The 27,387-nt window shown below is 40.2% G+C and overlaps 1 long non-coding RNA gene across 1 annotated transcript in view; it reads left to right on the top strand.

Moving 5' to 3' along the window:
* LOC142601160 (uncharacterized) overlaps nucleotides 1–27,387 on the top strand; it is a 132,741-nt gene that overhangs the window by 104,881 nt on the left and 473 nt on the right. The window contains exon 2 of the long non-coding RNA XR_012834791.1: nucleotides 22,626–23,162. This is a non-coding gene — a long non-coding RNA (uncharacterized LOC142601160). The remainder of the gene's footprint in view (nucleotides 1–22,625; nucleotides 23,163–27,387) is intronic.

Here is a 27,387-nt window from a genome sequence, read left to right on the forward strand (position 1 = left end):
TTCCTAGATTTGTAGATTCAGTAGCTCCCAAGCTTCTCTGCAGCAGCCCTGATGACCAAAGACCTAAATTCTGATTGCTGTGGACTCGGTGCTAACTCTCAGTGATTAAAATAGGCTCAGGGCCAACAGTCCTGTGTGAATATTTGCAATTCCTGTTAACCTCAGCAGTGCATAGCACACGTTAAAATTACTTCTGGGACCCTCACCATCTTTTCAATTAAATTACTTACCTGTAATGGCTCCATATTAAATGTTAATGTCCTCTGCTCCTTTTTATTGGGTGTTGTTCACCATCTATTATCTTTCTCCAGTTTTCAGCTTTCTGTCTCTGTATTTTCATATTTAAAGATCAACTAGGTAACAATCAGAATCTCAACAGAAATACCGACAGAATAAAAGCCACTGTACATCTTCAGACCGAAGCTTTGGTAAATCCAGCATCCCGTTCCCAATGATAGCTGTAAATGGATGCTTGGAGAAGATTAAGCGTGTATGATACTTTCTTTCCAATTCTCTCCCAGTCCTCTAGTACGTTCCAACCAAAGGATTTCCTGCACCTTGTGTGGTATGTCTAGCCATTTGCCCCCAGCAGATCTCTCTTCTAAGTATTTGCATAGTTCTCACCTTGAACCCTTGTAAATATTTTGTAGTCCCAGCATCCTTTGCTAAGAAGTTCTCCAGGGGCTCTTCATACAACAGAGGTGTTGACCTCCTTTGGTTCATTTTGAATTTTGCTTCCACAAGCTTCATTTTGATGACCCCTTGCTCTAGTATTGGAAGATGTGGTTAACAGTCCCTGGCTTCTGTCCTCTTGAGGCTGTGTGCACTTGTTTAGGCTTTTATCCCATCCAAAGTATTTTCTCTTGCCAGATTGAAGAGTCACAGCTTGTTCTTATTTTGCATAGAAATATTGTTCCATCTGCAGGTGTGTGTGGGTTGTGGTGGATGGCAGATGACTGAGCCTTACATGAATATGTGTGACCCTGCTGTCGCAAAGTAGGTGGCTTAATCCAAGTTTCGTACATCCTTGTGTGAGTGTCCACTCCAAGCAACTAATTCTTGGAATTAGTCGAATATTTACCATTCTTTCCCTTAACTGTTCATCACAGGGGTTGTTGTTGACCAGTTCTCCAGCCTAGAAGCTGAATATTTTGTTTCTGCTGTGTTCCTGCTTTGCACAGGTGTAAAGGAATGAAAGTTAGCTCTTGGGCTGATGGTTATGAGTGGTGAAATTCTGAAAATTAACTGACATAGCCCTGTTGATTTCAGAAAAGCAGTACAGCTGGGTTAGCCAAGTTTTTGGATGTGTGGGAACTGGTTAGTTTCCTATCATAAAAGTGGTTAAATGTGTGCCTGACTTTAAGCATCTTCCAAAGAATTGTGCTGAATGGGAGTTGATGCCATAAACCTTCTCCACTACACAATATTCCTTCTCCAATGTTTCATTATATGCAGTAGTCAAAATGTTTACATATGCGTTGTTATTATTATTATAAGCCCCAGTGAACTCGTCTCCTCAGCTGGAGCTCAGATATACAAGATAAAGTTAATTGGGCTCCCTTTCAGCTGGAGAATTTAGACCTCCTTCCCGCTTCAGGTAAAGGAGCGTGTTTTGGACTGTTATTATCTCTCTCTCCTCCCTTGAGCTATGCTAAGTCAAATACTGTAAACTGATAAACATTATTCTAACATTGGTAACACTTGTATAAACTCTAGTGCTGTTTCCTTCTTAACACCTCCCACTTCCTTGCATCCGTGTAAATTCTTTGTCCCAGCATGGTGCACAAAGGTCTGATACGGATCACGTAACATTCCCAGTACAATGAATGCTTTCTTTCCGTCTTTGCTGGACTCTGGAACTCTTTTGCTTTACTTCTGTTCAGTGCTGAAACCCAGGCCAGCTTGCCAGTGATTTATTGGCTATTCAGGGTTTCCAGTGCTTTACGTTTTCCATCTTCCCTCGAAGGCATTCGTGTTGCTTCAGAAGGATGTGTTGGTTGGCTTTAATGTAAAATATTCTTTGCAGTGATTTGACTTCTGAATTCAATAATCTCACCTTCTTTGTAGGAGTTTTAAAAGTAGTACTAGCTGGATTTGGGCTTTAGAAACAATGAAAGGAAAGTTTCTATTTGGAAACATATTAAAAACGTAATGGTTTTGGTTTGGTTTTTCTTTGCTCTTTGGTTTGACTGACCCTGATGAATTCATTGGCAATATACAATGAAGTACACCTTTTCCTGGTTACTCATCTAATTGGAAGATGCTCTTTCCCTTCTGCTCAATGCTTAGGCAACAAGGGGGAACCCACTCTTCCCTTCCGTACGTAAGCATTCGAGAAGGATCAGCCTTTCTTTTTAGGAGCATTTCTGAGAATATTTGTGAAGAGATTGCATCCTTTGGTTAAAAAGCAAGACCCGCCTATTCCCTTCTCCCCTCCTGCCCCCTGTTCGTTTCCAGTTTAGTTTAACCTTTGGTTCAGGGAACCCCAATATATTTGTTTTAAGGGATTCCTCAGCAACCTGCAAGTCTTGTCTTTCTAAGTCTGCCCATAATAAGGTGAGGTGGCAATCCACTGTCAGAAGTAAAATACCCACTCAAAGAAGTGCTAGCTTCTTAGGAACATAAATTAGAGCTTCTTGCTGTCGCAGTTAAAACCATTTCAGTTCTCCAGCTAGCTGGGTGTCTGCAGGGCACACCTACCCTTTGTCTGGAAGGTCCAGCTGACTATTTATTTGTATTTTTATATGCTGGGGAGGTAATGTGCACTGCAGGGTATGTGCCTAAGGCTACGCTTCCCTTTACCCTCTGCTGAGGTGCCTTTTGCCTACCGGCACTGCACGCACAGTTGGAGAATGATCTATACATTTGCTGAGAATGGGAGAGCAAAATGGCAGCCACGGCATAAGATTTCAACCCTCCTGAGATGCTGGCAGCCTCATAGAACTGGCTGTCCTCCCAGGCTTTCTCCCTTTGTGGCTGAAATCTCCAATCTGCAGGTTGGTTGGGCTCTACTCCAGATACAAATTCCAAAGAGGTGTCTTTCAGGAGTGACAACTACTGCCCTAGCTAAGACTGTGAGATCAAGTCAGCTGCTGGTGGACTTGATCTTGCAGTCCAGAGTCGTTCAGCCTCCTGTTTCCTATTATGCTGTCTATAGACTTTGGAGCATGGAAGAGTGGGGAAGGAGGAGAAGGAAGAAAGGAAGAAGGTGGGAATTAGTACCGTGCAGACGTACAGTTGCACAGTGGTGTTTGGTTTTGTTGTGAAATGAAACCACACAAGAACGTGATTGTTCTTGTCATGGTCTACCAGCTGTAGTTTCTCACTGTAGCTTTCTCCAGCCTCACGTCTCAAGCAAATGAAAAGATGTCTTAGGGTGTAATGTCAGTTTGGTTTATTTTGCTCTAACGTCCTCTGGCCCAAAGTGAATATCTAAAATCCATCAGACAGTATCACTTGTAATATTTTTGAATAAAGCTGTTGAACTTAAGCTCCTATAAAACCTATATTGCAGTTTGTCTTTCTTTTAATATCATTGTTGCATGCTATCATTTTAATTGTAATATTCTTTCTTGCAAGGCTTTTAAGGATTGCTTCTTGAAAGGTGTTGGAAAGGTGAGAATGATAATTAAATCTTATCTCAAGTGTAATTTTATGGTTATATTGTACTATTCCCCAGAAGTATGGTTTTGAAATTGTTGTGGGCTGTGAGTGAATCTCTGGGGCATAACTGAGAAGAAAGCGCTAAAACATCACTCTTTAGCCCAATTATTTTTATGTCTGCGTTGGAATGAATTTCCAGCTTCTGGAACTTCTTTGATCATTTCACTAGTGTCATTAAGTAATTATATTAAAAAATATTCCTATTCTTAAATATTGCTATGTTTGTCACAACTTGTTGGAAGCTAGAGAGCTGAAAGGATTCTGTCTGAATTCCCAGAACCAAAACATACATGTGTGCACAGATACATACTTACAAAGGCAACTGAAATGTCCCATGCAGTGACTTTAGTCCTGAGAATGACTTATTCTTTCTTGGTGTTTCAATTAGAATTATTTTATTTTCCAGACAAGATTATTCTCAACTATCCCAAAAGAGAAATGATAATCCAGTTTTGTGGTTACTGAAATTATTTGCAAGTCTGGATGAAATTCAGATGGTAGTTTCGTTTGAGTAGAAGGACAAAAATCTCAGGGAAGTTTAAATGAAATGTTTTAATATTTATCTAAATGAAACTTTCCCTCTTTACTGTTAATAATATTTTTCATTCTTAAATAATGTATCGTTTTTAAAATACTTTTGGCACAATATGACACTTTCATTCTACCCCCAAAAAAAGGTTTTCTTATTTATTCATTTTTGCTGAGAAAAGGAAATATGATTTCTGGTCATTTTGAACCTATGTATTTTAAAACTTTCATGTTCATGTAGCTGTAGTTAAATCTGTGAGGTTAGATCATGGAGATAATCAAATGAAGGGGAGAATCAGAGAACATCATTGCCTCTACAGAAGCTTATCACAGCATGGAGCTTGCTTCAGATAAGTCAGTTTGTTAGTTCATGCCTACACCCAGTTGGATCTTGAGCCAAATCTACCTTGAAGCCCATCTACCCCGTAGTCCTGGGAGTGTCACTTCTCTGTGGGTGTCCTCTTCAAGCTGGAGTCAACATTCATGACCAAGCTTGAACACCTTCCTGTGTGCAATCTGTAGGGCAGCTTAAAAAGATGAGATTAAAAGGATAACCCAAGCCCAGCAAATGCATATGCATTTCTTCAGCAGAGTGGTACTTCTGTAGAGGGATTCCCAACGGGAGAACCTCCGTCTTGCTGCGAAGTAACTGTCCAGGAAATGGCAAAGATGTGTGGTAAATCTCACATCCATATCTAGAAATAATAGCCTGTCGAAGGCTTATTGGCCTCAGACAATCAACGCAGGCTCAACCGTGGGTGTCATCCCTCTGGGAGTAGGGGGAAACCTTGCATTTTGGAAGGTTTCTGGTTGCACACTTTTTAAGGGTATAGCATATGTACATACGTAGCCTGTGAGCTCGGCATCATCTGGTCCCAGGTAGAAGTATATTTGGAGAGGCAAGAAAATAGAAATTATTCTTACACTGCCCCCATGCATGTTTTGTGCAGAGAAAACAAACTGAATGTTTCTGCTAATCATATTTAAACCTGCATAATATTACATTTTCACCCAAAGCTCATGTAGAATATGATTTCTTTTATTATAACTTTTCGGTTTTCTTCTTTGTATTTTAGACACTTATATGATTATACTAACTGTCAAAGTGCTTTAAAATGTAGGGGGTTTAAAATTTTTTTTTAAAGAGATTTTTAAAATTTTGTGTGGCTAACTCCTATGTTTTAAAACTTCCTAATGAAATATAGGTCTAGACAGAGGTTGAGTTGGTAGGTATTGGGCCATATTTCTTTTTCTCTTTCAACCTTTGCAACCTCATAATTGCATGACTTCTCCCTGACATTAGCAGGAGTTAAACATTCATAAAGAGAAAAGAGCACATTCCCACCCTCTTGCTTTAAAATGTGTCCAGTAGATAATATGAAAGGCTTTCTAGTCCTAATGATTTTTTTTTTTTTCCTAATGTTTGTTTTAAAAAGTGTTCCTCTGCAGGGGGTTGATCCAAAGCCCATTGAAGTCAGTGGGAATTTTTCCGTGGAATTCAATGAAGTTTGGATCTGGTCCTTAGATAGCTCCGGGAGGTAGCCTTCTCATTTTTTGCAGCTGTCCTTGGGGGCGTTGGAGGAGAGCTGCCGCACTGTCAAGTCCATACAGTGTGGAGCATGCTATTGATTATAAAGCAGAACTCCTGCAAAATTTCAGCTGGAAGGGGGTGGGAGGTTCCGCCTAATAATCAATAGCACAATATGGCACTATATCAAGGAATTGGCTTTTTAACAAACACTTTTAAAGCAACAAAGGAGATGAGATGGTTTTCATTTAAGGGCAAACTCCCCTTTATTCTTGGGATTCCAGGCAGATTAGTCCTGGTATGTCCTCAAATGCTGCACTGAACATATTAATGGTATTTTCTGTTCTCTTTGCAAAAGCAGCATGCAGAGTACCTGCCTTTTTAAATGTAGCGGTCGAGTTGCATGTTTTTTTTAAGTTTGCTTTGTAAAGCGCAGTGTTGTGCTGTTCAGCAGCTTGCAAGTGAGAAGTCTTGAAAAAATTAGAAACACGATAGTTTTGAGGGAAGCAAACTGGGTAAGATGATGATCCTGTATAGTAACTGCTTCTTCCGGTTCTACATTTTTACAGCATCCAGTGGCATAAAAGCCCTCTGTTGCTCAGGTTTCATGTCTATACCACTGCCTGTATGTTCAGTACTTACTTAAGTGTCTTAGGAAGATAGAGTTCATAAGGAGAGGCAATCCATGTGTACACTTTGAAGGTATTAAGGTAACAATCCTAATTTGGACCCAACTTCAATCTTGACAAAGATGCTTAGGCCCGTTATGTTCTTGGCAGCTCCCGTACACATTCCTGTCAAGGCAAATCTCTGTAAAAGTTTGCATGGAGCGGCCGGCTGCAGAGGTTTACCAGCTGCGTGTAGCCAGATCTCTGTGCCTGCAAGGAGTCCCATTGATTTCCACCTTGTAGGTGTTGCTCAGGTTCAGCGACGGTTGTGAGGCGAGGGTAGAGAGCATCTTTGAACAGATGTGTACTTGCATCTCATCCCAAACGTTAAATGCATATAATGGTTGTGACGCTGTTGGTAGTAACACGATAAGTAGTTAGGCACAGAGGTGATTTCATCCAGCACAGGGTTAAAAACCCCTTGGTTCTCACTGCACTAGCTAATTGGTAATGAAATGCAATTGCATAGGGCCATGGATTTTTCCCTTTTTCACTGCTCATGAAAATACGTAACAAAGGCCCCCAAACCTCTGGATCCTGATGTCGTTAAGGTGATATGGGGATCTAAGGGTAAACAGTAGTTAGAAGGCAAATGCTGAATAGTGATAATTTTCTACAAATCAATTCTATAAAACATAATAGTGAGACAAGGCCATAATTCAGTTCCACCTAGTGTGGTCTCTTGTCTGAGGCGGCGTGCGATAGCGCATGGCAGGGCAGAGTATAAGCACTGGGTGAGCGGATGTTTCCCATAAAAGTTCTCTTAGCCTACAGAAGTTTGTTGGATGGGGTTTCCTGAAGTGCCAGCTTTTACTTAAAACTTGCCAGTGGGGAGGTTTTGTCCCTTTGTGTCCCCTCCCATAACTTTCCCATTCCTTTTTTGGCTGTCAGCGTTGGTGCCGTCCTGGGGCAGGACCACCAAGGTGAGCGTCTCCCTTTCATCTTCTGTCACTCCCTTTGAAGTTCATTTGGCATCCCTCAGTTCAGGTGTGGAAAAGACTGACCATCCTCATCATGTCTTCATGACAAAATTTCATCTTTTTTTCCAGGCTTCTGCAGGTCAGGAAAGCGGGAAGTGGAAGAAGGAGCTTGAACGCTTTTACATTTGTACAAAGGCTTGTTCCGAAACAAAGTCATCATTTTGAAATTTTAGTGATTCTATTTACAGGAATGAGTAATACCTGGATATTACTAACCTGTACTTTTGTAATAAAGACGTTTCCTGTAACTTAAAAGCTCATTTGATTTTGAAGTTTAGTCCTTGGAGTTTATTTAGTTTTGACTGAGAAAGTGTAGGTGCCTTATTGCTGTCATTTTGTTCTCATCTGATAGAAAGATTATCCTATTTTTTTAACGTTCTTACTTGTCACAGTGGCATTGTATACAATAGATTTGTTTGTATCTGGTTTGTATTTCAGCCTCTTAGGTCATCCAGCCTTCCATAACAAATGTCAAATTCCTCCAAATGTTTAAAACATTTCTCCTTCTCCTCTCCCTTTTTATATGGCTTGGGTAGAAATTGAATAGAGCTGATGAATGGTTGGGGAGGGGAGAGGATAGGAGAAGCGACCATGTGAAGCTTCTAATTGCTTTAATCCCTTTTCACATAAAATTGGAAAAAATGAAACTAATTCCCAAATGTAAAACGAAGAAAGCTGCTGGCTCAGAAACAGAAAAGCTGCCTGTGGGGTGCCGGGTGGATGGATGCAGTAGGCTGGCTGGTCCCGGTGCTCCATGAGTGGTGTGGTGTGGTGGACCCAGGTTAGTGGTGTTCCTGCTGTCCGCTTACTGACTGACATTTATTAGAGATGGGTTGGATACTTGGAGCAGAGGAATACAGATAGATAAGCACAGGTTCTGTGCTGCAACCTGGGCTGAAGGTTACTAGGGAAGCTGCAGCGATGGTCCAACTAACGCTTACGTGTGTGTGTGCTGTAAGTCCCAGTGATGATACACCTGTTGAGGAATAGATGTTGGTCAGTGCACCCCGAGAGCCTGTAGTGCTACGGGGTAAGTGAAGGGAGGATGGGGTGCTACAGAACTTCTGAAGGCCTTGTCCACCTTCTACACCTCTGCACTGCAGCTGAAAGCGCATCTGCTGGGCGTGCTTCCTTCATGTTGCTTGGTCTATCTGACCTATGCGTGTATGAAGTACTTTGTTTAATGTATACGTGTGTATGTGTATCTATAGTGTATGTACATAATAGGTAGACATATAGTATGTTTTTGATTTAGCCTTTTCCTTAATTTGTTTCTTTATCATACCTAACTCTCTGGTCTTGTGTGTGCCTGGCACAGTTGTCCAGGTTTTTATTTCCAATAGATGAGTCTTTTTCACCATCGTGGTGAGGTATGAAGGATCAGTGTCTCTGGGTTTTGTTTAAATGGATTTAGGGAGCCAGTCAGCATCGCCAGTTCTTGAAGTTTGACACACGTTTACTTGCACCTGTAGATACATTTAAATCTCACTCCTAAGACCTTCTTCTCCCTCTGCTGAAGACATAAATGCTTTCTCTTTTTTCATCAATAGCTCTACAAAAGAAGGAAATTTATATTTAATGAGGGCCTGTCTCCTGGTGTTTACAAATTCCTCTGTGACGAGCCTACAGCACTAGCACATGGAGACATTTATACTCTAATAGGATTTACCTTTACAAATATCTGAAAACCTTTTAAAGCAGAGATTAAATTGTTTAGCTCAATATTTAATCTGTTACTTCCTCTTTAAAGATGCCCAGTGGAATTTGTCATACACCGAGCTGATAACACGTAATATTGATCAGTCATAAACATAAAACAGAGAAATCTCAGGAAGTCTTCTGCAATCCTTTTCTTTTTAATTAAATTTTGATCTGAACTGCTTTTGATTAATTTTCTTATTTGTAAGTATGTGAATTCTGAGGGCCAGCAAGTTTCTTAAGTTGCCTGGCATTGGTCTCTGGTGAGTAGCTTAGCTCAGGAACAGTATGATTGCATTTTTATGGTTTTCAGATATTTAATAGCTTCTTCCTGTCATTTTCTGAATGAGTGAATAAGGTTTAGCCCTGTGGGAGCCAGCGCAGCATCAGAGAGTGGAGAAAATGACTCGGATCTGTGTACTTGACTGATTGCCTTAGTCTTAATTGTTCTCTTAATTAGCTGCAGTAGCAACTGCATCTGGGGAGAGATCACAGTATTGGTAAACAGCTCCACCTTGGAGCCCTGTGTAATGCCTTTTGGAAACATGACAATGAGCTCTGTATCTCTGCTGAGACACAAACCTGCCAAATCTTCAGCCCCTGAAGTCTTTGGTCTCCTCATGTGATCTGTCACTCTTGTCTGTGAGATGCAGGCCCCCAACTGTTTGTTCTTAAACAAATTAAGCTTTAATATGCCAAAAGGCAGCTTTATTGAGCAGAAGGAGGGAAGAAGAAAACAAAAGAGTGTCGGTGGAGGATTGTTCAGACAACTTGAGGGTGTTTCCCAGATTAGAAGTGGGAGAGAAAGATGTGCTTTGGGGAATCAAGGCAGGCATGAGATGGTTTGCAGTGGGAAACCCAGGCAAACTGAGGTCAGAGAAGATGCCACGTGTCAGAGCAACCTTCTTGCTGTGGGTGTCAGTTCAAGTTGTCAGTGCAAGCTGCCCGTGCAACCCGGCCACGGCCTCCAAAGGGAGTTATCTGGCGTGTCTGTTGAATGCAAGAAAATACCGTGTGTCTGTTGAATTGACCACCAGTCCAGCTTCGTTTCCCATCCACGAAGTGACCCTCTCTGAACTAAACTCTAGTACTTGCAATGGAGGGATGTGAAGTTTAAAGTTGTGTTAAGATTTTTGTCATTTAATCTCGACTTCAGCTTTGTAATCGAGCCTTGCTACAGCGCAGATAGAGCAAAATTAGGCATGGTGGGTCACTGAAGCTGGTGGGTTTTAGGAGTATCTGCTAATTTTTAGGAGCTTTCATTGCTTAATATCTGTCCCAAGACAAAGCCATCCATTTAGACAGATTAAACCGAGGTTTTATTCGTCACCGCATCCACACTGTGAGTGCCTATTTGAGTGCCTACAGCATTCCATGCAACATGGCACTGGCAGTAGAAAGTGTGAATTAATGCAATTTCTAAGTATGATGGGGCAGCTTTGGTTCTGCAGACAGAGAGTGTCCGAAAAAGTTTGGTTATTTTTAATTAAATTATTCTTTTCTTTATTCCTGCAAGCAGATAAACCTACTGTAATACTACAATATTCCCTTTTCAATAAACAACATATTCCTTTTTATGTGCTTACCCAAAAGAAAAGAATACTGATGGATTGTTTGGTTTGGTTGCTGCCAAGAAGAAATGCATGGGAAGGCCTGAAAAGATTTGTTGCTGTGTCTCGCCTGGCTTTCAAAAGACATATTTGCAGACTAGTAGGCATTGCTGTCTGAAGTGCCATCAGTGCCAGTAGTTATGTGTTTTGTACTTCTCACAGAGGTTTAGTTTATAGCATTGAATGTTGTGTTAATACATTATAACTGAAAACTGATTATTAGCAAGATTACACTCAGTCTACACAGTTAATCTTATCCTGATTTAGCAAGAATTTGTGGTTATTTTGCATTGCAGGAATGTTGGATTTGCAACACTCCTGCATGAAGCTTTTAGGTGTCCTTCCTCCCGAAGCTTTTCTGTGCTGAAGTACCCTTTGAAGCCAGGACTGAATTGCGTTTGCTCTAAAACTTCTGTTGAACCCCTTGCTGAACTTTCAGCTGCAGAAAGAAGGCAGGTTCAGACAAATAACGATCAGATAATGTGTATGGGATAAAAAAGGCCATTTAGGTGGGTTTGAAGTAGTTAATTCTGAAATTAGTAGTGATGGTTAAACTACATTTTATTATATTAAGGGCAATAAAATTCTGTAGAGAACTATGTATGCTAGAATCCAGTATCAGCAGTGGTTAAAGTTTTATGGCAAATTAACCCATCCAATGAAATAAGCAGAAATTAAATCTGGATAGCAAATTCAAGCTATTTATTTTAAGTCCACCTTTACTAGTTTTAAGTTCCTGTGGAAAACTGAAAGGACAAATCGGATTTAAAAAAAAATAGTATTAAGGTGAAAAAAAATAGTGCATTCACTGTAACTGTAGCACTTATCCTTTTTGCTGTTCTGCGAGCAATTTAAGCATGAAAACCATTTGCAACAGATATGTGAGGTAAGAGGACATTCAACAAGGCACTCGAGGTTGGAGGAAGGCGGCTCCAAACAAGGTTGTCCTTTCCTTGTTTCTGCTTAGCCCATCTGATAAAACCCATGACAGATGTAGAGGTGATGTGGTAGGCACTGAAAGAATAAATGAAGTATATTCTGTATGCAGGAATCTGGGATTAAGATTTGTTAGGATGTGTAGAATAATAGAGCTGAATAAAACATGGAATTTTCTTTTTTATAAAAAAAATAAATCAAGTGCTCTGAGTTAACCTTCTTCCCCATGCAGCAATGATGTGCACTCGGTGACATGAAAGGTTTAAACAGGGCGATAGCAAAGACGCGTTTGTGTGCAGCGTTGCTCCCAGGTAACGCTGAAATCCTGGAGGGTGGCTGTCGGCCGCAGAACGGCTGAAGCTGGTGCAGGTACTGGGAGCACCCGGCGGCAGCAAGTTGTTGGAGTAGGGCTCTGCCTGGCCAAGGGGCCCCTTGGCCCAGCACCAAGAGCAAGCAGCCGGTGTTGGAGGGGGCTGCGTTCATGGGGGTTTCGCCTTTGCCAACTGAGGAGCCTCATGATAGATAGATAAAAATCATATGATTGCTAATGCTGTTAGATGAAGATAGTGAAATTGAGGTATATGATAAGGAACTCATGAGTGTTTGCAAGGCCTTTAATCAACGCGGGAAGTTTTTTTGTATATATTCTTGAATATGTTGTACTACGTTTCCCTGATTTATAGCATAGTTGTTTCTATGTGTACTCACTCTTGGAAGATACTTAGGTCAGCTCATTCTCTTGTGATGACTAATGAAAGTATTCATGCTCTACTGTTTAAACCAACCCAAAACCCTAAGAGCCAGTGAATAGACCATTCCCACTGTTGTATTAGTATAAATTCAGAGTTACCTCCACTGACTTCAGTAAAATTAGTAATTCTTGGGGAAACCTGTGGTGAGATCATAATATGATCTAATATAAATACTACTTTTAAAAGCCTTAGTTAAAAATCACGAGTTACTGAGCAATATGTTCTAAGGGTCAAACAGAATTAGCACCAATGTAGCTAAAACTCAGCTTTGTATTTTTTTATTATCAAACTGAGTTTACAGTTTGCTTTACATTTGCCCTATAATATATTTAAGCTAATTTGGGTGAATAGTGCTTTAGACTTCATTTGTCTAGGTGGGTCAAGAAAACTTTCATTGGATGTAGACACTTGTGCTGATTTAGATTAGACATCACTGATTAATGAAATGGAGAATAGCAATCATTCATGTATACTGGGACTGGAGGGTGCTTTGTGCAAGAACAGCATTGCTAGCCCCAAGAGATCACAAATGCAGAGGTGGAATCTAAGAAAAGTAATCAGATTTGGGTTGCGGGAGGTTTTATTTAACAGAAGAAAGGGTACCGTTGTTCTCTCCTACTCAACCAATGGGTCAGCATAAATGTTGTGTTCAGAAAAGATGATACAATGGCATCAAGGTAATAACATGAAGGTATTTTTCCCCTTATCCAGTTTACTGTATGGGGAAGGAAGCTGAGGTTTTGAAATCAAAATTTGCACTGCCACCTGGTGCAGGACTTCAGGAGAGGGGGACATGAGTGGTTTTGCCCTTAAAGAGAAGGGGATTGCCCAGCTGAATGTTATCGTATTAAATGTTATCGTATTAAATATTAATGGGATTTGGTGTTACGTGTCTAAACTGCGTGACCCATCTCGTTGACATTGTAAGCACATGCTCTGTTTTGTACATGGCTGAGCATGTTGTTGTTCAATAAATAATAAATTATCAACATCATTAAACTCCTTCCTCTGATTACAAAAATAATCTGAAAGTATGAAGGAAATGACTTTGTGCAGTGGTTCCTACGTCTTGCTAGTGTCAGAAATATCACTTATTAGTAGCTGACTGCCTACAGCACTTGGGAAAATGCTAGTCTTCATTAGAAGTTTTGCACTGTATACCTGTGGGAGAAATGCAGCTCTGGACTGCAGCCTTTCCTCTGGCTGCTCTGAGCAGGGTAGATGCAGCTTGCTCTCTCCTGGAGCAGCTAGAAATGGACAAATGCTTTTTGGGCAAATGCTGTATATTGGAAAGTGTGATTTCCATATAAATGGTATTGAGGTCACATTCGGCTTTGGAGATTAAGGAGAAGGTATGGGGAAAAGTAGCAGAGAGGATACAATGACGCCAAAAACAAAGGAAGAGCGAAAGAGGAGGCGGAAAAAGCATGAAGAAAGAAGGGAGAGAGCAGAAAAATAAGGGAGTGGGAAAACCCAGTGGGGCAAAAATACACCCCCAAATCTCTGTTAGTTTTTGAAAGCTCTCTTTTTGGTAAACTAATGTTTATTGCATGACCTTTGCTATAGCTGGAAAAAAATGTTAAATTTTACCAACTTAGGGTAAGATGGGGGAAGGGAGCCACTGGATTTGAATTGTAAGGAAATACTATCTTCAAATACATAGTCTGTAAATTTTAACTAGAGCCCAGGAACATAGTGACTCAACATGTTCTACTGACATTTTACTGAATGGCTGCAATATCTACTGCCTTCTGTTCAGAATATCTGAGTATCATATCCTTCTCTGACATCTGTTTAATTTAAACAGCCATCCCCACTCTGATATGTTTTACTGGCATTCAAAATAGTATGGAGTTTCTGGGAGGGTGCTCATCAGAAAGTATTCTTTAGGTTAGAAAAAAGGAAAAATGTTCCTTTATAGAGGAATTCTTGCAGAGCTTTGTTACCCTGTTTATGTTTGTAAAACATTTTCTTGCTGAGTGAGAAGTGGCTGTATTGGGAAACAGCCACACTAAATACACCAGTTTGTTATTAAAAAAAGAATAAATAATAATAAAAAAAGACAGTCAACCCTTGATTACTGGGAATGCCAGTTGTGCTCTAAGCATAGACATAGATTCTTTCCCTGCCTGTGGTCTGGAAGCAGCAGAGCTGTGTTTTGTGGGTTGCTGTGCTCCCTAGTGTGGGTTTGGTGTGTGTTCAGGGATCCCCGTGCTCCGTAGTCAGCAACGTTGCAGATGTTCTTTCTCTGTTGCGTGCTCGTTGAATGTCCCAGATAATGGATCATGCAGTTAACCCTGTTCTCCTTTCTTCTGGATTATTCCACTGTGTTGTTATCCAACACATTGAGTGTTCGCTGTGGTTTAAAGTGGTGTTTGTAAACCGGTGTAGTAACCATAAATGTTAGCTGCAAAGACAGGAGGTGTAGGTTTATTAAGAAGGGGAGGGAAAAGCTCTTTTGCTGCTTTTTGTGATCTTGTTTTATAAACCTGCTGCTCATTCCTAGAAGTAAGGGTCCCTTACCCTGGCTTTTCATCTTACTACTTGCTGTCCATCTTAAGGCCAGATCAGCCTACTGTGTTTATTCTCCAGCCTGGAGAAGTTATCTTCGTTACAGACCTGGGCAACTGAGGCAAAATGAGAACAAATGAGCTCTGGGTTGCCAAGCTCATACAGAAAGCCTTGGAGGGGAGGATGTGCTAAACAAAACAATACAAAACAAAACAAACACCTCTTCCTTATCCCAGCTTTTAAAGAGAACAGAAACTTGATTTTGTTCCCAAATCTGCATTTGTTTCCATGAGTAGGTGTTGAAATGTACACAGTTATAGTTAGATTTTCTGAGGCAGTCCATCAGTTGTAGGTATCTGAAATCCCTCTCACACATCCCTGTGCTTCTAAAGTACCTCAAATTTCACTTTATGGTAAAACAAATTTGGTTTAGATTATGGTTTAAATGACCTCAATCTCTTTCTGTCCTGTGCTTGACTACCTCTAATAAAACTATAGTTAACTGATACATTTTAATTTACACTGTGGCAATAAGATTAGGCAGAGTGTAATCTTCATAGTGATTAACCAAAAGAGAAACCTAAAGTAGAAGATCCAGATCTGAGTGAATAGTTGATTCGCAATGAATAATTTATTCAATAAATTGTTTGTGCAGATTGCAGAATTCTCTGATTTATTTGCTATAGGAAGTTACTCACAAAGTTCTTAAATTAATAATTCATTATTTGAAGATTGTTCATAAATACTTGGTTTTGTGCACTCATAATTTGCAATTCATATTTTATCTTTGTTAGTCTTTTTTTAGCCTGCTGCTTGCTTGGACAGTCAACTCTCCTGACTAATAAATGTAACTTGTGAACATTGGAATTCTGTTTTCAGGAGGAAATAGACATGATATATATATATTATTTTTTTTTAACTTATCAAATATTGAAAATATTATATTTTAACTTGTGCTATCCATATCCAAGAATCAAAGTTGGAGTGTCTGAGTAGGCATTCAAATCCAATTTCCATTTGTATATTGCAATGAGGGTGGATGATACAAAAGGACGGTCAAATCAAAACCCAAAATGACAGCAAAGATAGCAAAAAAACCCCAAACCAAACCTGTGTTGCTGCATTTAAATGCATAGTTACGGACAGGTTCCGCCCACCTGCTACTGTCCATTCAGCTGTACACGAATCATCCTCAGGTCAGCCTAAAAGTCTTTATTTGTCATTAATTCACAGGATGATAACAAAGGTGACTGAAGTTTTTCTCAATGCTTAGCAGTGAAGACATACTTGGTAACATTCTGGTTTTGTAGTGACCTTTACGTGCCTGGAGATGAAAATGTGGCATCGTTGAAGATAAAAGCAATCATCATGCTTTTTTGTTTTCTTTTGGGTTTAAGAATATTGACTGATTATCAAGGTAGCGTAATAATTACATTTACGTAACCTGAGCGCCCCAGATTCTGAAAATCCAAAGTGTTTTACTCAAATACTGATTAATACTTTTTTTTTTTTTTTTTTTTTTTTTTTTTTTTGGTGTATGCTTACTGCCAGTATCTGGCAAAACTTTGTCGTTCTGAGCTTTTGGGGAGGAATTTCCTCTGTCTATGACAGACCAAATTTTCTGGGTCTTTGAGTGTCTCCAAAACAAATTTCAGTTCTAGTTTTTTCGATCAGAAGCCTGAATGTTTTCCTGAGATCTGGTAGGAAGAGGAGATGTATTAAAAAATTGTCCCAGGTAAAAAAAAGCTCAGTGGATATGTGTGTAGAAGACTTCCCACAGTGATTCTGATTAGCAGCCAACTAAACCTGCAGAAAAGGCATAGCATCTTTTTTTACATCCAAATTTGAATCCCTGGATGAATACTATTAATTTTAGATAAGAGTGACTTAACCGACTGATGTCCCTCTTTATTTTGTCAAGAGCAGATTTAATCAGACATAATAATTATATAAACAAATGTCCACACCAGGCCAAATTCCACCTCTGACTGAAGGCATGTTTGGGACATTATGGTCCAGAGCCGTTCAGTGTAAATGCTCCGGCAATTCTGATCATTACTTTTTTCCCCACTGACTCTACATTGTATTATTTTTAGAAGGGAATTAATAATGTTGAAAGGCTTTTAAAAATATCTATATTATTTTAGAGATTATGTTATCAAAACCCCTCTGGGATATCCTTGCCTCCTCCTCCTTAACACGCTACCTCCCCGGCTCCCCCTCCCTCTGCTCTCTCTGGTGTTTTCTCTGAGAGAGCAAAGTAAAAATTAAATAATAGTTGACATCATCTGGTTGGACTTGTGCTCAGATTCTCTCTATTATTCATGCAATCTTTCTTATTATTTTTCTTTTTCATTCACCGTTATATTTTATTTACTTTAATGAATTCGATGCTGGGCTTTAGCCTGAGACTGTAGAGAGAGACCTGGCGTGCTTTCAAACTATTGTTTTACTGTGGTTGAGATTAACGTCATCAGGATTTTCCTCTCTGTTATTTATTAAATCTTTTCTTTCCTCTCTCCTCCCTCCCTCTCTCATATGTGAGGAGTACCTTAGAGATGGTAATGAAATAGAGGCTGCATAAAAATGGCAAATACAGGTTTGGGGTTTTTTATTCCCCCCTTTGCTTAAGGAGACAATATCAAGTGTAGTAGATCTGCAGTTTTACTTGTTTCTCTTTTCAGGTCTGGTTGGCTTTTAGCAGGGGAAGTATGTACGTATAAACTGGACTTACGCGTAAATTCCCTAATTCTCATTTTCTGCAGAAATTTCTGGTCAGCAGCACCGCTGTGCAGAAGTAGCCTTAGCTAATGAAGCCTATATATATATGTGGTGTTAGTAAAATGGTGACAGAGGACAATTAAAGGCCCCTCTATCTCAGCTGCAAAGGCTAAAGTGGAAACAGAATTGCCTTTGCAGATTGCAACTGCAGAGCAAGTATGGCTTTTTGTCAATTTGTTGAGCTAAATGTGCAGTTAGGGCTGTAGTCAGCCAGCTTACAGCTCACCACCTGCCTTTTGCTGGCTCTAGACCTTCAGGGGTGCCTATCCAGTAGGAAACACTACTCAGAGTTTTAGACAGCATTTAGGCTGTTTTGTTTTGTCCCAGCATGCATAATTTTGGAGAAGGGAGTATTTGGGCACAAAATTTGATATTCATGGGATAATTTTTGTCTGAAAGAAATGTTTTCTGTGTGAAAATGTGGACTGTCTAATTTTTGGTTGATGGCCGTGAAAATGAAGAGGATTTACACATGGGACTTCAAAAAATATTTCAGTTTTGCTTGGTCTGGAGATGTACTAGAGATTAACAGCAAAATGAGGCAGATGGGTTGACTGCAATAGCTGGAACAAGGGTTCTTTCCTCAAAGGGTCCTCAACCTGTACATCCCTCTTTTGAAAGGTACCTATCTATGTTGGCATTTTCTGTTTAGGAGGCAGGATTTACTGTATCAAAAGTCTTCACTGCTGGAGCAAAAGGGCATGCTGAGAATGTAATGAAGCCCATGGCACAGTTTCTCTCCAAATGAAGAAGTACTCAAAAATACTGGGGTTTTTTTTTAGGCTGTTTATCAAATAAGAAAATATCAGATTCTCAAGTGGGCTCCAGTGTTCTCAGGCTTTTTAAAAAAGGTTGTTTTGTCTCTGTTTTCAAGGAACTTGGTTCCTAGAGAATATAGTTCAGCACATTCAGGGGTGTTGATACACATCACCTTTTCCTGTTGAACTACCTTGCTATCTGAAATTTCAGTCATCATAGAAGAGTGTTTTTGATTTTGTTTGTATTTTCTCAGTGTTAGTTTTTATTCTTAACCCTCCTTGAGGGTTAAGACTTCTGTATTGGTCCCAACAGGTGGATCTCAGACTGTGAAACTTAAGAGCTCGGAGCTGACCTTTGAACGTCTGGTGAATCCGTCCTCATTAATTTTAGCACAAATAGGACCTTGGATGTCTGTTCTGATTTATCCTTTGGAATTATGCTTTCTCCCAACCACTGCATCTGGGATAGATAATCTTAAAGCTCTTCGCTGTGGTAGAACTCTCCATCCTTAGGGTTGCCAGCCCTGTGGAAAAGCATGAATGCAGATCTTCCCAGTTGGATGTGGACTGACTTGAGGATGCATTGTGAAGGCTTCAACCCCAAAAGAACTTTAAGGCTTTAAGAAAATTCAGTCTAATCCACAGACTTCTGGAAAGCATCTCAGAAGAACTCTTTTAAGGGGTTGTTTTGAGAGGGATTACTCAGTGGAAGATCTGTCATTTGAGGCTTTCCTTTGCAATAGCTTCTTTGCGATGTGATTCCACAAATTTTGATTCTGCTTACAGGGTTAGGTGGTATAGCATACCTCTCTCCAATTTTTCTGTGTGCCACTACTGTGGAAGGCACTGTTCAGAGAAGTATTTGACAGCAGCTTTATATCGAGTTTTGCCATCTACAACCTTTTCTTTGGTTCTTGCAATTGGAATTATAGATCACTTGGTCATAATTGATCTGTACTGAAGTTAGACCAAACTCGTTACTCAGGAAGAAACTCAAGATGTAGCCCTCAAGTTTCTGCCTTGAAAAGGTACAGTTAAACATATAAGCACGGTAATGATTTTTGTCTTTTATTAAATTTACATTACCTTGGGCTTGGCACGATGTAATTTTCAGCTCTTGATGGCTTGGTTTGATTCTGAATACATTTTCAGGGGTAGTATGATCACCTTCAGTGATATCTTGAGCAAATCAGGACATGCAACCAGAGCGGTCCATACCACTAGCATCTCAAGTTGTTATGAGGGAGTTCTCCGAAATGCTTCCCTTTGGGTGCAGCACATTACTGCCATGGCTCAATGGATCCTGTAAGAGCTCATATGGTGCTTTTGGATTGGGCATGCAGTTGCAGCTGATATCCATCAGATGGCATAAGGCAATGGCACAACATGCAATTACAAAAAAAGTGCAATTTTTAGTCAGTAATGAATTTAATGTAAGTGGTGCGGGGGAGTGACTGCAGCAGTTGTTGTAGTATTATTTCTAGTAAATCAAAAAATGCCATTTGCACATTGACTCTGTTTGCGGATAACAACCTTCCATCCATATGTTTCTGGCTTATCCTTGCAGCTCATTTTCTAAATAAAGTTGAAACCTAACTAATATGGTATTGGGCCTCTTGCTGTTTCAGTTTGTCAGACTTTCCAATAAAAAGGCCTGTGTACAATGGCTTCATGCTTTTGGTATGTGTCAGAAATAGTTCTATGCATATACATTACGAAATTAGGATTTAATTTTTGTTGTGTAGCCATAAAAAATTAGATTATATAATTATTATGTTTTCCTTTCTTATCTTTTAAATGTTTAATATAATTTTTGAGGATGCCACAGGGCACTCCTGCTGTGAATTAGCTGCAATAAACTCTCTTAAACAGATAAACATCAAAGAGCAGAAATGTTTTAAAATGAAGCAACCTGCATTCAAAAGTCAATTGCTTTATGTTGTAGATCTTAAATGCTTCAGCTGCTAAAAGTGAATGGGGTTTCTCAAGGGCACAGAGGAGTTGCATCACTGTGATTTTAATGCAACAGGGATTATTCAAGTGAAGTTGCTATCAAAATCCATTGGTTTTCATAGGAGCAGGTTTCCTTCTATTTTTCTTGTTCCTCATGGAGATTATTGAGATGTGAAGAGATCTTCTGTTACCATGAGTCCTACAGTTGTATTTAGACTGTTGATATTGAAGGGGTTCATGAGACCTAAACGTCTTGTGAAACTTTGTGGTGACTTCTGGTAAAGCAATTGATTAACTGCAAACTTTAGTGGGAATTTTAACTAAGTTAGAAGTCAGAGATTTTCTCCTTTTTCATTAGTTTAGAGGACTTACAGTAGTCCACCAAGAATGGAAGTCCCCATCCTAGCTTCTATTCAAATGCCATCAATGTTACAGAAGGTCCCAAATTTGGATTGTCTGCATTCCTGGACATCTGCTTTATATACCTAAGATACTTTACCTCCTGGGGCTAAGGCTGCTTGGGAAGAACACCTCCTGATGGTACTGTGAATGCAGTTTCAGAAAAGCAGGCACCCGCGTTGCCCAAAAAATACTCTGTGGAGGTTAATAAGACCTCGCGCGTAGACTGAACGATGTTCAGGGTCTTACCATCAAGGGCTGTGTTTGCACTGAGGTCCTCAAGAATTCTTCTCCAGTTTTTAACGTGTTCTTGATAACAGTTGTGCTTTATAGGTCTAAAAGTAAAAATGTTTTATTTGGATGTGCAGCTGCATTTGGTTGCTCTACGTTTTTGATGTTGCTTTAGCTGTGTTGCCTATTTTTTCTATAGTTTTCTGATGATCTGTGGTCCTGAAACAATAGTTGGTAAATTGGTACTTGCTGTTATTGTTTAGTTTTAACTTGAAACTAGATATGAGGCTGAGGCAGAAACAGAGCTGAATGGAGTTCCCTATTTATTTTTTTCTTAAAGCAAAACCTATGTTGAAAGATCCAACCTCTCCCGTTACAGTAATTATAGTGTGCTATCCTTAGTGATGTTAAATAGCTCCCTTTAGTGTGTCTGTTTGATCTTGAGCTGTGAATTCCCTTTCTTTCGTGGGTGTAACTGTAAACAAGAGGATTAACATTGCTTCAGTGATGTTTTGCTTAAGTGAATAAGAGTTGAATGGGTGCCTTGAATATCTGTGGAAAGCTTTTTTTTCTGTTCTATATGTATGCACAGTGCACCTTTCATGGTAAACTCCAGTGACGATTTAACGTTTGAGAAGTTCACGTTAAGCTTTTTGTATTTTGGATGCTTTTGTGGAGCATTGTGAGCAGGATGCTCTGTCTCTGTGGTAGTGGGGGACCACAAAGAGGCTGTGAAGTTCCACTCTATTATATATCCATCCTTTTAGCTATGTAATTATTTTCAAGACCTACCATGGAGAACAGGATTCTCACCATAAACTGTGTGCCAGATTTTAGGCTTTTTGATAGTGCAGAGATGGCAAGTCGTTACCACGCCAGCCACGTGAACGTCCACAAGAGAGTGGAAGTCATAAACCACAGTCATCCGTTGGTGCTTGGCATGCCAGCACAGAAAGGCCTATTTGTTGAGGGGAAGGCCCACGTGTATGATGGCGCTCTGCCATGGCTCGGTGCCTGTGTGTGCTGTGCATCTTGTCTGTAAGGCTCCTCATATCTTGTTTGCTAGCCTGGTGCAGGACTCTGAGAAGGAAAAAGGAGAGGGAAGAGCGTGAATGTGTTCATTGCAGTCCCGACACGGAGAGGTTCCTGTGTCACACCATCAGCTGGGAGAAGAGAGGGGAAGGACCAGCATCCCTAGAGACTTGTCCTTCCGCTGCAGGGCTCCCACCCGCTGCTTATCCAACCTTCAGCAGACCAAATCTAATGTTAGAGCACCCTCTGTTTGCACATGCAGTTTTCTGTGAGGACTTTGTTTAATTGGAAAATACAGATCCCCTCCTTCCCCCCAGTTATCCAAGAAAAAGACTAATGTCATGATTCCTTTTTTTAACCTTTAAGTCAGCCTAGAGTCTTACTGTGCGTGATGTCTTCCTTCTATGACATGATTGATGTGTAGAGGGTTTCCCTGTTATCTCTTACCTTCATCTGCTATTACACTCAGCACTTGTCAATGTCAGAAGTTACATCTGCCTCTTCAGTTGTGGCAGGAGCCCAAACCATGTCTTTTGGATGGGACTCTTCCATGATTCCTTTCCAGGTTGTCAATTAAGCCTGTTGTTTTCATTTCAGCACGCCTCGCTCCTCTGATCTGAAGACGATACTCTCCTCCGCTCTGAAGCTGTACTTTCAGGAGGACAACAGCAGTGAAGATGCGGGCCCCATTTTCCTGTCTGAATCCTGCAGGGGAAGAAGTGTTCACATGCTATTCGTTGTTTCGAGATTATTTAAGAAACCGCTGCTGTTGAACTAGCAGGGGATCTTTCCTTCTGTGACCTTTGCCAGGGCAGCTGATTGGTGTGCCCCAGCTGCAGGCCCTAATTTTCTTGGGAAAGTTTTAAGAACGTCTGAAAAGCGACCATCTTCTTTCCTAGCCCTTACTGACATGTTTGGGCTTTTCCTGGCCTTTCACACTCCACTGTGGAAGGTGTTGTTTGTTTTCTTTTTAAATGTCATCCTGCCTTCCTCCTTTTTTAACAAAGCTGTATATACGTGAAGACTTACTGTGCATTCAGTGTGGCACATGGATGGAGTGGCTGCTTTGAACTGCTTTTGCAACAATGGATTCTGCTTGACTGATAATGAAACCATGGGATAGACCTCAGGGAGGTGAGTCATATGTTAATTTGTTCTTGAAGTTTCCTTGGTATGTTAAAAACTGTGATCTTTCAGAAGAATCTCTTATTTTATTTATTTATTTTTTAAGCTACTTCCTGGGGCCATGGCAGATGCTGTTTTGGAATGGCACCCAACGAGTTGTTCTAATGTAGTCCAGCACTTGGTTGGCGTTCTGCTATTGTGCAAATACTTTTGGTACTTCTTCTACCGCAAAGATATTTTATTAAGTGCGGCACATTGTTATACACATGTGGTGCTATGGAGCTCCGGAATATGCATGGGACATAATGTTGAGCTGCAGAAACACAATAGCAATGAGTCACTGGAATCCCTTGATGGTCACAAGAGTTTGAACAACTGCAGTGATAATCTTTTGAGACAATGTACAACTCCAGTGGTATTTGCTATCTGCTGCGTGGTCTCCCTCAGTTAGCTGCTTGATTGGCTTGGCTTTGTGGATATTCTAATCATGTTGGCACAGTCACTTTGATTAACAGCGACATGCAACTTGCAAGTCTCTGGGCTTGCGCCGACCTCAATAAAGTAGTGTGCTTTTTCTCTTTTCAAATTTCATCAGCTTCCTGAGGGCACAAGAAATGTTTTGCGCAGTTTTCATGGTGGTTGGTGAATACTGAAGTGTGGGGTTCAGAGGAGTGCATCTGCTTCTCTGTTTCTTGGAGGCTGAGAAAAGGAAAGAGTAAATAAAAAATTTAAAAAGCGAGAGAAGGGAGGAATACAGGATTCTTAAATCTGTGTTGTTTTTTCATGGCCTTTCTAACAGGTCCAGGGTCAGCTTTAAACATCAGCTTTCTTGTCTTGCCAAAGAAGGGACTAGAGTAGTCCCATCAACATGACTTCATTTATGGCTAATCTTCACCTGTTATTCCGCAGTATGTTTTTAAGAGGCATGCTGAAAGCACTCTTGATCTTATTTCATTTTTGTAGTGCTCTGTCTTAGGAGGGAGAAGGGGATTGCTTTTACAGTCAGATAAACAACCTTGCAGGTCCTTGGCAAAATGGGTGAAATTCCCATTATTCCCCAGACCAGAAGAAATAGAAGTTCAGTATCTCATTTTAGACTTAAGGAAACTGATGGATGTTAAATCCATGTAGTGGTTTTAGCAGTGGTTATTCCTCTGCACGTTGGCTCTCGACCATATTCCCCAGTCCTCTGCTGGTGTTTTCTAAGGATATACAATATTTTCAATGGATATCACCTACTACCACATGCTCCTTGAATATGATCTCCACCACTGAAAGTAAGGATGTCTTCAAAATTACAGCTAACAGCTCAGACCACTGGGATATTTAATTTAAATACTGTGAAAGACAAAATGTCCAGTGCTGAAATTTGGAATAAGATGGGATTTTGAAGGGAGAGCTCCACATCTATCCAAAGATTTTCTTTTTTTTTTTTTTTTAATATGCTTTGGATGGGGTAGTGTTCCCCTCTGTTGAAAGTGTTGTTTTAACAACAGAGAGTTTGTAGAGCTCTGCAGTTAAATTTAAGGTAGTTTCCAGCACACATTTGACTAGTGTTTTTGTTTCTGAAAACCTGAAGCTTGTTTCTTGGAACCTTCTTTCCGCTTTTAATTCAGCCCTGCCTTGCCTTACAGGGGTTAGTAGGTCAGATGCGCATTTCAGGAGAATCATCCTTTAAACTTAAAAACCTTCCCATCCCCTCTCTGTGATGATGTTGTTGGGGGGTCAACCTCACACTTCCATTTTTCATTGAAGAAAATGTTACTTAAAATACACTGCAACACCTGCTTCCTTGACCCACTTTGCTTTAAGCCCTTCTTATGATAGTGGTAAAGAAATGAGGGATGCTGAGGTCACTGTGCCATATGGGACATCAGGTGAACGTGCCAAAGAATGTGAACCCATCAAGGAGTTTGCTCACAAGTGAGTACTTTCCTGTTATTAAGATTTCAGGTATTTACAGTTGTCCTGCAATTCCTCAAATATTTTTAAAGTAAAAAAAAAAAATTCTTCTTCTTTAGTCAGTACCTGTAGTAATAATCTGTTCTTGTGCAAAATAATTCTGTTTATAAGTGATTAGTTTGAATATTTTAGCAACAGCATCTGCATTTTCAATCTTTTCAGGCAGAGGAAGAGAATCACCTTTTTAACTTTGTTTTATCTCTTGATAAAGAGACTGTGGGCTCCTTTTTCCTCTCTTTCATTCTGTCTTTCTCTGTTCCCTCCTCCTCCTCTTCTCTCTTCATGCACAAGAACGTTTGGATTTATGTCTTCATTTTAGTTTTTACATTCAAGTTATAGAAAGTGCTGTCTTGTCGTACATACTAATTTGACCCTGTTAATCCTATACAAACACATTTCTGGTATTGACTACTTAGGAATACAAGTCTTTACATATATTAATGCAAACAGAGTTTGTTAGCCTGTTAGAGAATAAGTCATTATTTCACTTGGCTTTCCATACTAACTAATTATTGCATATGATACCCACTTTTGTGTTCTAAATTATTGGAGTCAGTGAAGGTTAAGCACACAGTAGCTGTGCAAATCGTCTTATTTTCAGCTCTGGGGGCCATTGTATCTTTAAGACAGCAGACTTTTTGCCTCTCTCTGTCTCAGTACTCTAGCTATAAAATAAGGTATTTGCTTACTTCAAAGGAAACTCACATGTGTAGGTCTACAGAGGAATATAGGACACTTGGATAATATGGTAGGAGAAGATGAATGAATAGCTGTATCAAAAATTTTTTTTTTCTTTAAGGAAAGCACAAAAAAGGGGGAAAGGTGGAGTTTTCCTTTGTTTTATCTGTGCGTGTTTTCAAAATGAACCCTAAAATAATATGAACCCTAAAAAAAAGTATGAGAGATTGTGGTGGTGGTACTTGGTGCCCTCAGCCTTCCCTGCCTGCTGCTGCTTGGCGGTACTTCCTTGCTTAAGTTAATGGACCATTCACCTTCATAAGAGTGTTGGACGTCCTGGGCATGCATCAGAGCAGAAACCCAACAAGAGCGCTCCCTTCCACTCTCTGCACAACTCTGTCTCATCCCACAAGGCACAGAAAAGAGCCCGGGGAATCTACGTGTGTAAACTCAGAGGACATGGGTATCCCCTAAAGTTTTGTTTCATTTCGCAATGGTAACAGATTTGCACGAGGAGGAGCGTGGCAGAGTTGAAGGCACTATTGGTTTTGCCACCCGTCTGTGCAGGTGATGTATGAAGGTGTGTCAGAGAGGGTGCAGAAGCATGAGCCGTTGCAGAGAAGCCCTCAGAGAACCCCATCGTGACTTAAAGAAGTGTCAGAAAGCAATTGGCTCTGGTTTATTCTGACCCTTTTTGAAGATGTTGGGGAAAAATGGTTTTCCAGGGAGGGGAGGGAAAAGTGAAGAAAACTCAGTTTGGTTCAAATTGACAAAAGCAGGGAAATGGAGAGTAAAGGCTGTCATTACATCACAAACTCTCTTCTGGCCTGGAATGTCAACCTCATCTGTCCCCCTTGTAAAATGAACAGTCCTTTACCAGCCTTAATACGGGGCCAATGCCTCATGAGTGAAGGCTGTGGGCAGCCTGACAGCGGTCAAAGATAAAGGTTGCTTTTGTCAGCTAAAGCTGGAATCATACTTTATTTTAACAGAGGATGTTTTCATATTTAGTTCGGCTGGGAGTTCAGTGTGCAGTTCCATCTCGTCACAGTGCTACTGGAGAGGCTGGATGGGAAGAGAGGGCTTGATGAAAAAAGGAGCTGAAATATGGAAAAAACAACCAAAGCCACTGGACAGCTTGGTCTGCTGAAAACCTTATGCGTGAAACCCTGGCTCCCTTAAAGTGGCTGGCAGTACTCCTGTTGAGTTCAGTAGAGCCTGGGTTTTGCCCTATATATTTATTCTGATTTATGAAAAGATCAGTCATCATGGTATCTAAGCACTGAGATATGGTATTTAGTTACAAACAATCATTTTAAGAGTGATGCCAAAATCTACTCATGCGTTATACTTAGAGATTAAAGAACATGGAGCTTTGGTTGCGTGTGCTTCTCCAGTTGTAATTATTCTTCATCCCAAATACTGCTGACCTCCGTGCTGTGGGGCACAGAGGGGCTCCAGACTGAGACAAATCAGAAAGATTATGCAATGTAGTAAATAGCTATAAATTAATGGATTTTGCTAGGATGCCAATAACTACCTCAGTTTCCCTGTCAGCCCCAGAAGAATTAATTAATTCCTTGGGGTTTATCCA

Source organism: Balearica regulorum, chromosome 3 (genome assembly GCF_011004875.1).
Source record: "Balearica regulorum gibbericeps isolate bBalReg1 chromosome 3, bBalReg1.pri, whole genome shotgun sequence".
In the NCBI taxonomy this organism is placed as follows: Eukaryota; Metazoa; Chordata; class Aves; order Gruiformes; family Gruidae; genus Balearica; species Balearica regulorum.